General features: G+C 49.1%; 1 protein-coding gene across 3 annotated transcripts in view; it reads left to right on the top strand.

The window, feature by feature from the left end:
• The first annotated feature begins 10022 nt into the window (after positions 1 to 10022).
• The window catches only part of ZFHX4 (zinc finger homeobox 4), a 171399-nt gene continuing 166097 nt past the window's right edge, over positions 10023 to 15324 (top strand). For 2 of the 3 annotated variants that reach the window (XM_036232783.1, XM_016128126.2), the window contains exon 1: positions 10023 to 10400. The gene's annotated coding sequence lies outside the window, so the exon portion shown is untranslated. Of the gene's footprint in view, positions 10401 to 12095; positions 12644 to 15324 lie in introns of those variants that run through there. The other variant, XM_036232782.1, reaches the window with a different exon arrangement.

Here is a 15324-nt window from a genome sequence, read left to right as displayed (position 1 = left end):
AGTATTACAGATCCTAAGGTATTTAAAGTTTTCCAGTAATTGAGGTTATACCATTAAGTGAAATAATAAAACGATAAATGTTATCACATTTCCTGTGTTCATTTTTTCTTACTGAAGCCAAAATGTACTAAAAGATTTTTATACATTTCAATTAACTTTTCTTTAAAGACATCATAAATTTACAAGTTTGCTTCTGGGAGATAGATTATGCCTTTTAATTTAAAATTCTAGCATTATTATGTTTCTTCTTCCATTTCCCACTGTAAACACTCAGTACATGTCAAACATAATGTGGATTAGACAAAAATTTTTAAGGATCTCAGTAATTTGGCATTGAGGTAACCATTTAAACTCTAACCAAATTTCAGCTCTCCGCATTTGGCGGTTCATCTCTGAACTCTGCAGAGTACACAGAATAAGGAAATGTTAGCAGGATGTTATTAGAGTTTCAGTGAGGGGAAAATCACATTATGACCAAAAGTTTTCTCTAGTCTATCATGCCCTGTTCTCCAGTGTCAGTTATTTTACCCGTTTTTTGGTCTGTAATAAATTCTATTTTGAAAATGTACTATTTTAATATTAGGATCCATCAACAATGAAATACAGAGAGAGCAAGGAAATGAATTTCAAGATTTCATTGAATTTCTCTTTGGAGCCACAGAAATTGGCTCTCTCTCCTGCTCTGCTTAACATTGCAATCCCTGTTTAAGAAACCTTTCCAGTACTCTAGTATTTTATGCATGCCAAGTATAATTTAAATTCATACCGAAAGCCTCTTCATAAAAAAATGTTAGATCAATATGAAAATTGTTTATTTAGTGAATCGTGTTTATGTGGAGTGGACTTAAGGGTAGATGTTAGAAATCCTACGATGTTTCTTCAGTGAGACACATTAACTTCCTTATTAAATAGATTTCTTCTTTCTGTCCTATGCGACTTCGAGAGACCAACCTGCATTTCGAAATTTAGAAATCATCAATGAGATAAACTATAGAGAGGGATATATGGTCAATGACAGCCTTCTAGATTCTTGTACGAATATCCATCAAAGGTTTCACATTGAGATTATAAGCTAATAATAAATAATATTTTTTCTTCTCAAAAACGTTGTTTGCTTTTTAAAGAAAAAAAGAAAAAATGCAGTTTCACTCTACATCAGGGTAATGAATAAGATCGCTCTGAACTCTTAGTGCGAGTCCTGTCTTCCATCTGCCTCCTTGGGAGTTTCTCAGAGAAAATGAGGAAATGCAAAGGCCTAGTAGGCCCGAGAGGAAAGCGCCAATTTTGTGGTCACCCATTTCCTAGTCTCTGCTGTTTCAGAGGATCAAGACCTAGGACACGCGTGAAGCACAGCAGGCTTTTTATGAAAAAACAAGGCACAGGCGGTCTCAGGTGAAGTTTAGGTCAGTTCCAACGCAGTTAGCGTGGCTGAAACACGTTGAGCCACAGTTCCTGCAGAATGCATCACGGGCGGACAGAAAGTTAAACACGCGAGGAACGTGACCCTTTTGGAACTCCAGAACAGAATGTTGCATCAATTTTGTTCAAGCTGGTGATGGACCTGGTGAGGAAAAACCCACGCCTTCGGGCAAAACTCAGACATTTGTTTCTGAGGCTGTCGTGACTTGGTCTCACCCACTGCTGGGACACAGAGCATACTGAATTTACAGTGTCTAGGGCTTCTGTGACTTTTAGCTTGAAACTCCCTTCTGCAGCTCTTCCAACCCTATATGCATCTCTCCCCCTCGTCCTCCTCCAGACCTGCTAGGGGCCGGGGGCAGGGGCCTGAGCCCCGGAGCCCGGCGGCGCACGTCTGTGGCCAGACCCAGGCCGCGGGGGCTGGCAGCTGCTGTCCACTCGCAGGCGGGGTACCTGAGCGGAGTGGCCACTCGGCTTTTCTGCCCAGCCCACTCCCGCCTGCAGTGTTGCTGCTGTCACGCCAGCCGGTGATTTGATAGGTTTGTCGGGTTGCCATGGTGTTGACTTCTTGCCTCCCAGGAGCTGCCCAATGAGTGGAGGCCTGGGATTAAAGCGGGAAGACGCAGTGGCCACAGCAAATTTCCGCGGCAGCTGCAGCAGCGAGAAACAAGAGGCCAGAGGACGAGGTCTTTGGACTGCGCTCCCCTCCCGCGGCCGGGGCCGCGGCGAGGGAAGGGGTGGCCGAGGGGCACAGGGGGACACGCTGACCGCCCGAAGCCAGGGGACGCGAGCGAGGGGGCGACGGCCGCCCAGGAGTGACTCCTGAGCGACCTGCAAGCTCTGGGAGGAGAACTCTTCCAGAATTCGTTGTCATGCACACACGACATTGTCGGGGCGGCGGTGGGGCTGGGAGTGAAGGGTGTTCAAAGGGACGTGAGTGGGTGACAGAGGCGCTCCCCCGCCCCCCCCCCACGCCCTCCAGCCTCCGCTGGGGCAGCGAAGTAATTTGGCAAATAAGGAGGCGCTGCTCGGAGAACTTTGAATCCTGGAAACTAACTTAGTCGGGAGGAGAAAGCGCCCCGAGACGGCGCGTGTCGGGGCCCCCGGAGCCCGGGGGCGGGGGCGGGGGCGGGGGGACGGGACAGGCCGCTTCTGGTACGAATTAGTAGGTAGGTGAAGGTTACGCAGAGAAGAAAAGGGAAAGGAAAGCTGTTAAAAAAAGAGTGGAGGAAGCCCCCTGGGAGCGGGACTCGCAACCCGCCCCCCTCGCGCCCCAAAGCCAGGGAAGCGGGCGCGGGGACCAGCGCGCTCGGGCGCGGCGAGAACTCTCTGGAATGTCTGGCAGAGAGGGGAGAGGTGCGAGGGGAAGACGACCCCGCGCCTGAGCGGTGGCAGCGGGGGGCCCTGGGGAGGGGCGGGGGGGTGGGACGCGGTCGGCGGTTCCCCGCAAGGCGCCGGCCACCGCGCACAGGGAGGCTCCGCGCGCGGGCACCGGAGTCCAGAAGTCGGACCCGCCGCGGGGCGGGGGGCGCGCCCAGGGGACGCGAGTCGGCGGGGACGGGAGGGAGCGAGGTGCGTGCCCGCCGCGGGGCCCCGGGGCGCCGCGGGCAGCGCCCGGAGCCGGACGCCAGGTGCCGCGCGGGGCGACGCGGGGACTTCGCCGGCTTGGAGACGGGCGGCCGGCTCAGCCTGCCGCGTCCACCGCGAGCCCCGGACTCCCGCCTCGCTAACTCACTTCGCAGCCACTTCCATCGATTTTCTTTAACAAATAAACATAATGCCCGTTCCGGCAACACGTCCCCTCGCTGCGGCTGGAGTGCCAGGAGCTCTGATGGCCGCGTTGCTCCGGAAGTTTCTATCTCCAAATAAATTGTTTTCCTTCACTTAAAAGATCAGGCGTGCGATCACATTCGGGTTCGGGGGAGTCTAGTCCTCACCACCGCCCCCCCCCCACACCACCACCACTATAATTCGGGGAGCACCTTCAGAATAAGTAGCAGACAGGTTGACACAGAAGTTTGTAACCCTGACATTTACATACTAATTTTTGCTGATAAGGAGTAACTGCATTTGGAAAGGGGACGCCGGCAAAGAAACGGACTCGTGCAACTGCAGGGAAATTAACACTAGCCCGACAGCCACACCTACACCAAGCCCTCTGAGTGGTCTCTAAGAAACAGTTCTCTTAGAAATAGAGAAAGTATTTATTTTAAAGGCGCCCCCCCCCCCTTCAAGAGCAGTTTCTGCTCAGGGTTCTTCCCTACATGTCAAAGGGTTGTTGAATTATTCATTATTGTAATTACTATCATCATTCTCATTACCCCTTTCCATGTGGAAATAATTTTATTATCGTAATTTGATATCTGAAGAATTTCCTGTTAGTCGTTTGATAATCATTTTTTTCTGTGGAAAAGAAAAGTTTTGTTTATAAATGATAAAGAGAGAATGTTTTAAATGCTTTGATGTTTGCTATAGATTTCCGTTTATCTAATCGATCGGAATGCCAATAAAATCGATTAAAGGTTTAGTGTTTTACAAACAACCATTTTGTGCTTTTTGATTTTACGTTCAGAATGATTTTAATAAAGCTAATGCTTCCCTTGAACGTTCTCTCCGTAAAAGACCAAAACCTTTATCGTTTTACCTTTTATTATTAAAAATTGCCACTTAAAAGTTCTAATAAAAAAATATCATATATAAGCAATGGCTGTAGTGGTTTAAATTTCATTCTCTTGTTGCTCGAGGTATTTAAATAAAGCCCTTTAAACTCTTGGTGAATTATATGTGATCATCCAGTGATTGCGGAATATTAAATTAAACTTAGATAAATCCGCATTGAAGGAGGCAGCACCCAATCCTGAATTTATCTCCCATTTTCTCTAGCAGCATCATTGCGCTCCTCTCTTTGCAATGACAATGTGCCAAATCTGGGCATTTTGAAAACATTTTCCATATGCTTGAACAGGGGACTGATAGACAAAGAAGAAAAGAAGATGATCTTTTTGCTCTGAGGTATACCTTCTTTAACCTTTTCCTCTTAGACTTTCATTGAAAATCATTTTAAAGCGAAAGTTTGAAAATCATGTAATCCTTTTCATTTTTGCTTTCACTTTTTTTGGTGTGTGTGCCTGTCTTGTAATTTAGTCCTGAAGAGAAGTTTTGGTTGCAATATAATGTAAAGCGATCATTTCTATACCTTGGCAAACAACATTTGTTTCAAAATCTTTGATTCATTTACTTTCTGCTGAGCTGCCTTTTGCAATTAAAGATGGATTTAATTATACATTTTATAACTTAGATCAGATGGGCTGTTTGTTTGCTGTAGGATTTAATGGTGCTTTTGTGTCTAATATTTAGGGACGTTACATACAGTGGGGGTGGCTTTTCCTCAACTATAAAGATCTGCAATTTTGTCCTGGAAATGTGAATGTTTGGATGAATTTAATGTCCTGTTTTAAAATCATTCTAGTTGGTGGCTAGAGTGTAGTATATTGTCTAGACAGCATTTCATTGACTGGATATAGATGTTTTGGTTTTTTTAAATGTCAACTTTATCTTCTATTCAGTGAAATCCCAGTTATTCTTTCTTTTTTGCCTCCATCACTTGCCTATCTTTTCCCATCTGCATCGGTGTCTCTTAGAGCTCTTCCCCAGGCGGAATCCAACATTTTCATTGGATACCCTAGCTGGAAGTATCTTCTATTTTGAAAAGGGTGTCCTCCTCGTCCTGGGTTTGGATGGTGTGAATGTGCATTTGTGTGCTGGGGGGCGGGGAGGGGGGGGCGAGGAGCCCTCATTAATTTGCATGATAGCAGTGGCAGTGCCAGTGAAGTTAGTGAAGTACTATTGTTTGGGGAGAGTCCTGCCTGACTTTGTTTATAAACACTGGGCTGGTTGCCTACAGGGAAAGGAGGTCACAGCGCTGTCTGAGCCGTGACCTCTGAAAGGCCAGAGGGCGTCCGAGTCCTCTTTCCTTCTTCCCCTTCTCGCTTCTCCCCTCCCTTAAATCTTCCTCCTCAGACCCGCTAGAACTCCTCCCCTCGCCATTCCTTACCTCACCTGTGCCTACCTTTACATACTGATTCCCGCCACGACACACACGCACAGGTCAAACCTCGGGGGCGGGGGTGGGGAGTGGGGGAGGTAAAACAGATCTACTCTAAAGTTAAAGCAAACAAATGAACTTTAGGAAGAGAGAAATATACAGGAATATGGAAGTACAGAGATGGAGACCCGGGAGGCGGAGGGGTCATTTTTAAGATAAAAAAGACCACAATGGAGATAAGAGCCAGGTTGGGGGAGGGGAGAGAGTCAGCTAACAGCGGTTCGACTACCCACAAACACTACGCACATCTAGACACGCTCAAACATTTCTTTCCTTTTTGCATTTCATCTAGTTCACTCTCGCCATCAAAGAGAGGGTCCATGCTGGATGTGAGGTCATATTTTAAATTTCCCCTTTTTTTAGTTCCTAGGCAAATATAGCCCTTTTCGCAGGAATGAGATCTGCCCCTCTCCCACACTGTTTTTTGAATTATTTCATTGTAAATACAGTGTGTTCGTGACACCTTCCCGAAGCAGCCCCGCACTTCCCGACTCTCTGTCGACTTCACGTCTTCCCCTTACACAGACGCGTCCCACACCGCCTCGACCTCCCCTCTCGCACAAAATGACAGACACTGGCATCCGGTTTGAGTGTGTTTTGGAAAAAGAGTTGCTGGCTTAAACAAAAATATTAGTTAACAGACTGCCTTTGTTAAACAGCCCCCGGGTGGAGAGACCCAACAAGAAAGGAGGAGGAGGAGTGGGCTGAGGGTCTGAAAGTGTCTGCGGTGACGGGAAGGGTCCCTAACGCCGAAAGCTTGTAATACCTTGTTGCAAACCGAGCTCCTGTGTAGACCCGGGAAGCGCGGGCAAAAGCCTGGGAACCTCGTCCCCTTGGGCCGGGCTTGGCCTTGGGGGAAGGGACGTGGCGGAGAGGGGGCTGAGGTATTCTCTTGTGAATTGGGGCGGGGAGGGCGGGGACAGGGGGACAGACAGCTGAAGTCTCATCAAACCGCTGGTGAAGCCCGGGGTGTCCGCCGCGTAGATTTGGGGAATGAAATGCGCGTCAGGAAAGTCTGGAAGTGGAAATGGCCTTTTGTCTCAATGTTAATTACTGCTTGCTTCCAACACTCAACACCTGGCATCCCTTCTGGGTTCTCGCCTGCCCCGGCGCCCGGAGCGGGGGGCTCGGCCCGGCGTGGGCTCGGCTCGGCTGGGGCAGCCCTGGGAAGTGCAGGGCAGGGTCTGGGGAAAGTTCTCGGTGCTGCGGGGAAGCCTACGCTCGTCTCGCTTGGAAATAAAAAGTCCGCGCCCCCCCCCCTTCCCCAGCCCTAATGTGCCGAGAGGGGCGGCGGCGGGTTCGCGCAGAGTTTAGGGACAGCGGAACGGGGAGGGGGGACAAGGTCAAAGGTTGACGGTAAGGGGTCCACAGGGATCCGAGGGGAGCAGCTGGGTTCCCCGGAGCGAGGGGCCGCGGCGCAGGCGGGTCGAGCCGGGCGGATCGCGCCCGGTGCCCCGGAGCCGCCCGCGGGCCTGGCTCGAGCTCGCCCGCCTCGCCGCGCCCCTGCCCGCGGCGCCGCGCTCCGCGCCGCCCGGCCCGGCCCGGCCCGGCCCCGCGGCCCCGCTGCCCGCCCAGCGCCGACGCGTCCCGGGCCGAGCCCTGCAGGAAACTCTTGACTCGGGGCTGGTCCCTCTCTGCCCCTTCCGCTCAGCCCATTAACCCCCGACCCTCACCCCAGCTTCTCTTCTCAGGAAAGAGGTGAAAGAGGACGAGAAAGAGATGATTTCAAAAGAAAACACGCACGCTAGGAGTGCAGTGCTCGCCAGCACAAGGGACTGCGAAAGCGGGCTCCCCTCTCGCAAGTCCTCCCGTTCCTTTTGTTTTCTTACTTAGAATTCAATAACTGCTACCCCCGCCACACACACACACACACACACACACACACACACACACACGCGGCTGCATTTTCCAAGAAGAGAGAGAGGGGTGGGGGCGTAAGGAGAAATAGCCACCACATTTTTAAATGGTTTTCCTGATTCGACGTTTGGTGTTTTGACATTAATGTTATTGATGAGGTTTCAGGGAAAAAAGGCAAAAGAAATAAAGGAGAACTTGAAAACGAAATGATCACCGTTTCCCTCTTCTTCTCTGCCAGAAATAGACCCCTTTCTTCACCTGAGCCTGAAACAGACTTATTGTTCTCAGGTGTTTCCTTCATCACACGCATTTACCCGTCTGAAATCGCAGGAAATGGTTTTCCCATCAGTGAGCTTGTACGTGGAGCCCTCTCCCGCAAAGGGCTTGATCTTTTCTGACTCCAACGTGAGTTTCCTTGCCTTCATTTCCCCTCCGTCTCTTCAAAAGCCCCCACCCCCTTCCCCAGGCACACACCTCAGATAGTTTTTTTAAAGCCAGAATTTTTGCTCTCTGGGGTGTTTTTCGGTAAACAGTAACGCTACATAAACACCTTCTTCACTTGCAAGTTACAGAGAATTTGAATTTGACCCTCCTGGGCATGTATGTTTCTCAAGGCACAGGGATAAAGCCACTGAGATGCAGTCAGACAGTAACACAGGGTGATACAGTGGCCTTGTAAAAGTAGGGCCGTAAACAAAGTAACTTTAAAATCTTAGAAAGCTGTCCCGTTTGAGCAGATTTCTTCCGAAGCAAGTTAGAAACGGAATGAACTCTTTAGAGAGCTCGATAATTTCCTCTCTGCTAAGGTTTAGTAGCCCTGGTTTCTACTGCACTAGTACATGCGCTGACTCCATACCCTAAGGTGCTGATCTGCTTTCTTTCTCTTAATAAAGACCATATCTGGGTTTCAGTCTCCACTCCCAGCCTCTGCACTTGCACTGGAAGCTTAGCCGGGCGCTGCATGTAGGTGACCAGCCTTCCTGAGCTGGGCCTGGGACTGCTCTTCCCACGTCTCTGCTTTATCCTCCCAGGTGTTTGTTGGGATTTTTTTTTTTTTATCCCATTTGCAGCAGACCTAGGATTTTCCAAGTGTCCCCTGATAACGCAAGGTTTCAGGCCAGCACGATGCATGCTCGCGGCCTCTGTCATTCCTAGTGCTTGTGCAGTAAACCTGACCGGTGGTATTTGGTAGATTTGGTGCTTAAGGCCCAAGACAAGGTTTGGAGGCTGACCTCCACAAACTAGAACTTCAAAGGCCTGTCACCTCAAAAGCAGCTGACACCTCACCTGTCCAGGAAGCTGGACATTGCAAGTATTTCCTGTTTTCAGTTTCTTTGATTTGTTACTCTCACCTTCTCTGTAGAATTCCTATTTTTGAAATATTGCATACATGGTATCTCTTTGTGACCTGTGCTGCAGCAGTGTATCAAATGCTTTCTGAATATCAATGGATATATATGTATATATATATGGATATATATATAATTCCATATTCAGTAGGGGGTATTTAAAAGTATGTCTATTCCTAGTTTTAGTTAATTATCTTTTAATGAAAGTGTCACTCATATTCACATCTGTAATATTGGAAAGAGATAATTAGATTTTCAAATGAGAATCAGCCACCTTAAATTTTGCACCAGAAAATACCGAGTATATTTCATTCTAATGAGATCTGTAGTGGGGTTTTAAAATTCATCATAATGTGCTTCAAGAAAGATAATTCAGCAGACTCGCAAGATGAAAGATTTTCCCCCCCACTAAGTCTTCTTAAAGCTATTACATTGAACTTATGCAATTCTGATAAAATATTCAAAAATATTACGTAAAGTCTAGGACCGTGCCCCTCACCTCACACTTCTTCTCATTAGAAAGTTTACTTTGACTCAACTACCCGCTGCCATCTCCCCTGCCCTGGTATTTCTCTCTCCTGCCAGTGCAAGCGAGGAAAGATACTTGTTTTAATGGAGCGCCTGCGGATGCAGAGTGCAATTCCTCCTGCGAAGCAGGCCGGCCGGAGCGGTGTCTGCTCGCAGCCAGGCACTCTCTATTTACATACATCTGCATATCTGCCCGGGCCCCCGCGTTTCGCCATTAAAGCGCGTCCCTGTCTGGAGCGGGATCCGCTAGGCAGAGCCGGGAGCTCCATTGCCCTCACTCACATCTCTACTTAGAGCTCCCTAGTAAACAAATCTCTGGTCCGATAATAATGACTTTGCCTCATTCAAATAAAAAAAAAAAAATCGAGTAGTTAAAGGGCATTCCTTTGGCGGTACTTGGGTTTGGACTCCCCCCCCCCCCGCCCATGGCTGAGTGTGTGTGTGTGTGTGTGTGTGTGTGTGTGTGTGTGTGTGTGTCTAATGAAGTTTGGGAGTCGCGCTCGCAGGGGCGCGCGGGGTGCAAGCCCCGAGGTCCCCATCCCTGCCCTGTCCGGGGTCGCCGCGTCCCGGGCTCCGGCTGCAGCGCTCCAGCCCTGGAAGCCGCCAGGCTCCGGGCCGCCGCGAGTCCCGGCTGCGCGTCATTTGCAGTCTGGGGAATGTTGATCACCTCACTAATTACACCTCTCGCTCCCCCCTCTCCCTCTCCCTCTCCCTCGCTCTCCTCTCTCATTCCCAGAGTGCATATCGGGAATAGACACACAAAGACATGCGCACTCAACTTAATCAGCCATTTTTTTAAACAGGGCTAAAACGATAATAATTAGCAGAATAAAGACATATCGGATTTTCATTTCCTTTCCTCCTTTTCCCAACCCCTTCACAACCAAACAGCGAGACCGCGGTCGGCACATGCTTTAACTCGTCCCGGACCCCCGAGGACCGCTCCATGTCCCCCACTTTCTGCTCCAGCGTTTTTATTTTCACCCAATAAAGTTCGAGGATTATTTTTTTATTTTTTTAATTTTTTTTTTAATGAACCCTCTCGCTTTACTTGGATGTGATCAGCTGTAAGTAAAATAAAAGCAAAACAAAACAAAACAAAAAAGGCGAAGATCGAGTAGGAACTGCAGGGGAAATGGAAAGTAAGTTTTTTCTTTAACTTTTATTGAGTAGTTTGTGTTAAATTTAGGTCGAGTATCGATTATCTTTCCAGCCTGATCTTGCACAATCTTTGATATTTCGCTCCCGCTCTCTGCCTCTCCGCCTCTCCCGCTCTGTGCCCCCGGCTCGCTCGCTCCCGCTCGCTCTCGCTCACGTCCCCTCATCCCGACCATCTCTTCCGCTCTGCCCCCCTTTTCTACCGCTTTCCCCCCTTTTTTTGGCTCGAGGATTCGCTCCGCTGAGGGAGGGGGGCGCACGGAGGGGCCTGATCTCCCGCCGCCTTCGGGGGACCGCGTTTTTCGGGATGTAACTTTTGGATGGAGTGGCGGGTCGCCCGCGTTCGGCCGCGCGCTGTGCTCTCGGGTTCCCTGGCTTTTCGGGTTCTGCCTGCACCGCGAGCCCGGGCTCCCCGCTGGCCCGGGGAGGCTGTCAGGTCCCCGCTCGCCCCGCGCCGCGGTGGGGGTGACCCTTCCTGCGCACCCGTCCTCCGAAAGTTTGGACGTTGGTCGGTGGGGCTCGGCGACCCCATCCCCGCTTTATCGCCCCCCCACGCCCCGGCGCGGTCTGGATGTCTCCTCCGACACCCCCTCGGCGTCCCCGCGCGCCCCGGAGGGGGCCGGCGCGGCGCAGGCCCGGGGTCCGCGCCCTGGGGCGGGGGCGCGGGCCGGGCGCGGGCTGCGGGCGGCAGCGCGCGCGGGGCGGCGGCGGCGTGGCCGGGGCTGCTCCCGGCGGGCGGGCGGGCGGCGCGCGGAGGGCAGGTCCGTTAGGAGGCGGGATCGCCGGGCCTCGGGAGCCGGCGCCCGCCGCCGGGCGGGTCTCGGGCGCCCTGGACCAGAGCTCAGATGCCCGCGGCTCGGGGGCCGGAGCCTTTTCCTTTCTTTTTGGCAGAGAGCAAGGGGCGTGCGTGTGCGCGCGCGTGTGTGTGTGTGTGTGTGTATGGGGGGGGCCGTGGCCGGCCGTGAGAGCTGATTTATTCGCCGACTCCCCCCACCCCCAAAGGGGCTCCAGGTCTGCGAGCGAACTTCGCCTCGCCCGCCTCTCCCGCGTCAAGTGCGCCTCCCGGCCGCGAGCAGCTCGGGGCGCGGGGGCCGCGACGCGCCGCTCTCGCCTTCCTGCCGCCTCCGCCCGCTCCCCTCCCCCACGCCGCTGCTCTTCGCCCTCGGACAAAAAATACTGATAATAAAAATGCTCGCGGATGGTGTAAAGTTTCTCCGCCGATGCCCAAGTTGCGGAGGGCTCCGCGTCCCGTCCCCCTGCCCCCAGAAGACGGTGCACACTGACTCGCGTTTCTTTGTTACCTGCGGTCCGGGCGGGGGGCTCCTGTCGGCGCTCGGGCTGGGGTCCGGCCGGGAGACCGGGCTCCGGCGGGCGCCTTTGGCCGCCGCTGCTCACTTCCGCGCGGTTCTGGTGAGGTCTTAGCTACCGTTCGGTGAGACACCCTCCTTGTAGGTACCAAAGGTTCAGATCGCAAACGCGGACACCCCCCCCCCCCCGCCACGCCGACCCCTGCACACACACACACACACACACACTCACACTCAACACACACTCACAGACTCACACACACACATTCTCCCTGCACCCCCCACCGCCAGCCCCCACCTTGCCTTTCCCCTCCCCCCTGCCAAAAAAAAAAAAAAAAAAGGCACACACACAACAACAACAACCCCCCCAAACCAAACAAAAACCCAAAGACAAGTTCACTGGCGGAAGATGGTGGGTTGACACCGACTCCGGCGGAGGCAGGTTCACCGGGAAATCCGGCGGCCCGGTTTCTGACAGTTGCATTTCCTCTCCTTGAGCCCTTACTCCCCCCCCCTTTTTTTTTTTATTAACTCTGTTCCATGTTTAATCAAGGATCATGTAGATGGCAAAAGGAGAGACAGAGAGAGGAGAGAGAGGAGAGAGGAAGAGAGAGGGAGGAGAGAGAGACAAGAGACAGAGGAGGGTGTTTTTTTTTTTTTCTTTTCTTTTTTTTTTTTTTTATTGTGTTCTCCTGGATTTTCAGTGGCTTGATCCCTATAAACGTGGAGTGCTTAAAGCTCATATGTAGTATTATATTTTTAGTCGGGTGGATGGATGGAGGAGGCAGGGAGAGGCTGCGGCTGCCGCTGCCTGTTCGGGGGTTGCTTAGATTAAGGCTGAGACTTGGCTGCGATTGGGACGCGACAGTGACACGGGCATCGATCGCTTCCATTGAGAGCAATGCAAAAACACAGCCCGGGTAGGTAACACTCTCGGTGCCGCCGACACTGGCTTTACTTTATATTTACTGGCAAGACTGACAGAGCAAGCTCGGACTTTCTTTCTTTTCTTTTCTTTTCTTTTTTTTTTTTTTCCTTTCTTTCTCTCTTTCCCCTCTCTTCTCTTTTCTAACTGAAGAATAAAAACAATGGTGCCTAGAAGTTGTTGGAAATGCTGGCTTAAATACAACAGAAAGGAGATGTGCGCGGTTATTTCACTGCCTCTGTGGCTGATTGTGTTTTATAGAGTTTCTCTTCTCCACAGAGGAGCATATTAAAGAAGATGAAGGTTTTCCTTTATCTTTAAAAAAACAACAACAAAAAATCCTTAAGGGAATATTTGATAGTTTTCAACATTTGTGGTTCCAATCAGCAGGAAGGCACACAAAAATAAAAGATGACTAGCCAGCTGTTTTAACCTCTTGCACCTGGCTTCAGTGTGGGGTTCATAAGGTTTATACAGTTATTATTTTTTAAAAGGTTTTAATATTTATGGCATAAAGCAGAGAGAGAGCATCACTGTGTATTTACTCGGGAACTGGTTGCTTTTGGATTTTTAAAAAAGTAAGCCAACATTGACGTGTTTTCATTTTTATGGCAATGGAGATATAGTCAGTGAGGTATGGGGGAAATACCATAAATCTAAAAAGTGAAATGTGCCTAAGGAACAAAGAAAGGTCAGGTAAACCAGCTGTGTCAGTCAAAGCCAGAGAACCAGCTGTGGGGCTGGACAGGGAGAGTGGGCTCCGGGGCTGCGAAGGGAAAGTTGCCACTTAAAGTTCAGCTCTATTGTCATCTTCTGCAGTTTTTAGCAGATGAGCCCTTTCCAGTGCATTAATTTTGAGCTAGTTGGATTCTTTGGAAAGATGCTGCACCAGCAAGGAAAACAGAAAGGAGGCTGAGAAAAATCGCTGTTTAATATTGCAGAATTTACTGCTTCCATTCCGACCATGAGCCTAAAATTTACACAATGAAATTTGATTATCTTTAATAACAATATTAGATCCTGCACTGGATGGATGAGAATTGAGGTGGTTTTGTTGATTGCAAGGGTTTAATGTTGCATTTCAGAATCTGATGTGGTTTGGCCTCCCTTCCATTAACTGGAAAACCCCTGAGGTTTTACAATTATTTCTTAAAGATAATACATTTAAGATCGCATTGGTAGGCTGAAGAAAAGTCATAAAGGCAAGACGGGAGGCCCTTAATAACTCTTGAGATTCAGACATGTTCAGCAGTTAGATTGGCTCTGTCTTCACCAAGGGTCGACCATGTGTCATTTCCACGAAGCCAAATTGCCCTCTGCCTATATGATATTAATGTGCAAATCAATATTTCAGGGATTAAATTTCCCTTCTTCATTTTTTATGGTTTCTACCTCAATAAGTCTCAAGTCTATTAGAAGAGGCTGGATGATTTAAAATCTTTCACTGCAGAATGGCTTGTCGTAGTCTTGTTTCACAGACCATTTTAGGATTTTCGTTATAAAGACTAAGGGCATCCGAAACCAGTCGTGAGGCAGTCCAGGGCCAGGTTCAGTGGCATAAAGCCCTTGTTCAACTAAGAGCTAAGAGCTATTGGAAATGTAATATATATGTTTCTGTTATCCAGACACACACACACACACATACACACACACACACACACACGTATGCATGCTGCTGCTTTAAAAATATTATGTTAATCACCTATTGATTTATTTCAAAATCGATGGAAGTGCCTTTCTTATTAGTGATTTGTTCAGCATTCTCAAAGACTGTGTTAATTTTCTTAAAGACTAGGCATGAATTAGCTTGGTGTGAAAATATTTGGGAGGGCTTTCCATCCAGCAGCATTTTCCTAAGGAACATTTCTGGACACCGTTGTCTGTCAGAGTCGTAATCAAGTGTTGTCATCTATATACGTTGTTGTCATAGCTATCATTGCATTTTGTGGCTGAATGATTTGGCTGATATCTGTGAAGGGAGGCCTTCTTCAGTTCCTTCCACAATTATTGCTAGCACTCAGGAGGCACAATGTTTCTTTTGAGCCTCTTGGAGAAACACAACTGCAAAAGAAAATATGTGATTTGGTTGGAAATAATACAAAGCAGAAATTTGGGAGGTCAAAATAAAAGATTGGGACTTTATCACATAATCTTGGGAAGGCCTCCTGTCTATCATTTGGTGGTGTTTTATAGTCTAAAACCATCTGGACCAAGTTCCGCACAGCTGCACGAATTTCATATGTGATAGAACATTTTTTCCATTCAGTGTGAAATGTTCCTTCCTAAAAAACGTACACCAGACTCGCTTAATTTAGTCTGTTAAAAGAAATGCACATGAAAAAGGACAAAAGGCTCTTTAATCTCTGCAAGCTGTTTGTTTTTCTTCAAGATTCCTGTCTGTTTGGGTTTGAGAAGTCATGTTTATCGAGGAGATGATTCTGAGGTGTGACATTAAAATAATATATGATTTTTGGACTGGTGGCCATGCTCCTGCTTAATTTGCAGAACTACGTTTTATGCCTGTCAAAACACAGAGTTAATCTATCCTTATTTACAATTAATCTCAATAAAATTAATCTTAACTATGCTTTATTCAGTGGCTTAAAATATCTAATTATATTCAATTAACTGCTGTCATAGTAATTAACATTGCTTAATTGCCTCTGCATATATTTG

This window comes from Rousettus aegyptiacus, unplaced genomic scaffold (assembly GCF_014176215.1).
Source record: "Rousettus aegyptiacus isolate mRouAeg1 unplaced genomic scaffold, mRouAeg1.p scaffold_m13_p_15, whole genome shotgun sequence".
NCBI lineage: Eukaryota > Metazoa > Chordata > Mammalia > Chiroptera > Pteropodidae > Rousettus > Rousettus aegyptiacus.
The sequence above is the reverse complement of the archived record's forward strand: the minus strand, read 5'-3'. Positions and strand labels throughout refer to the sequence as shown.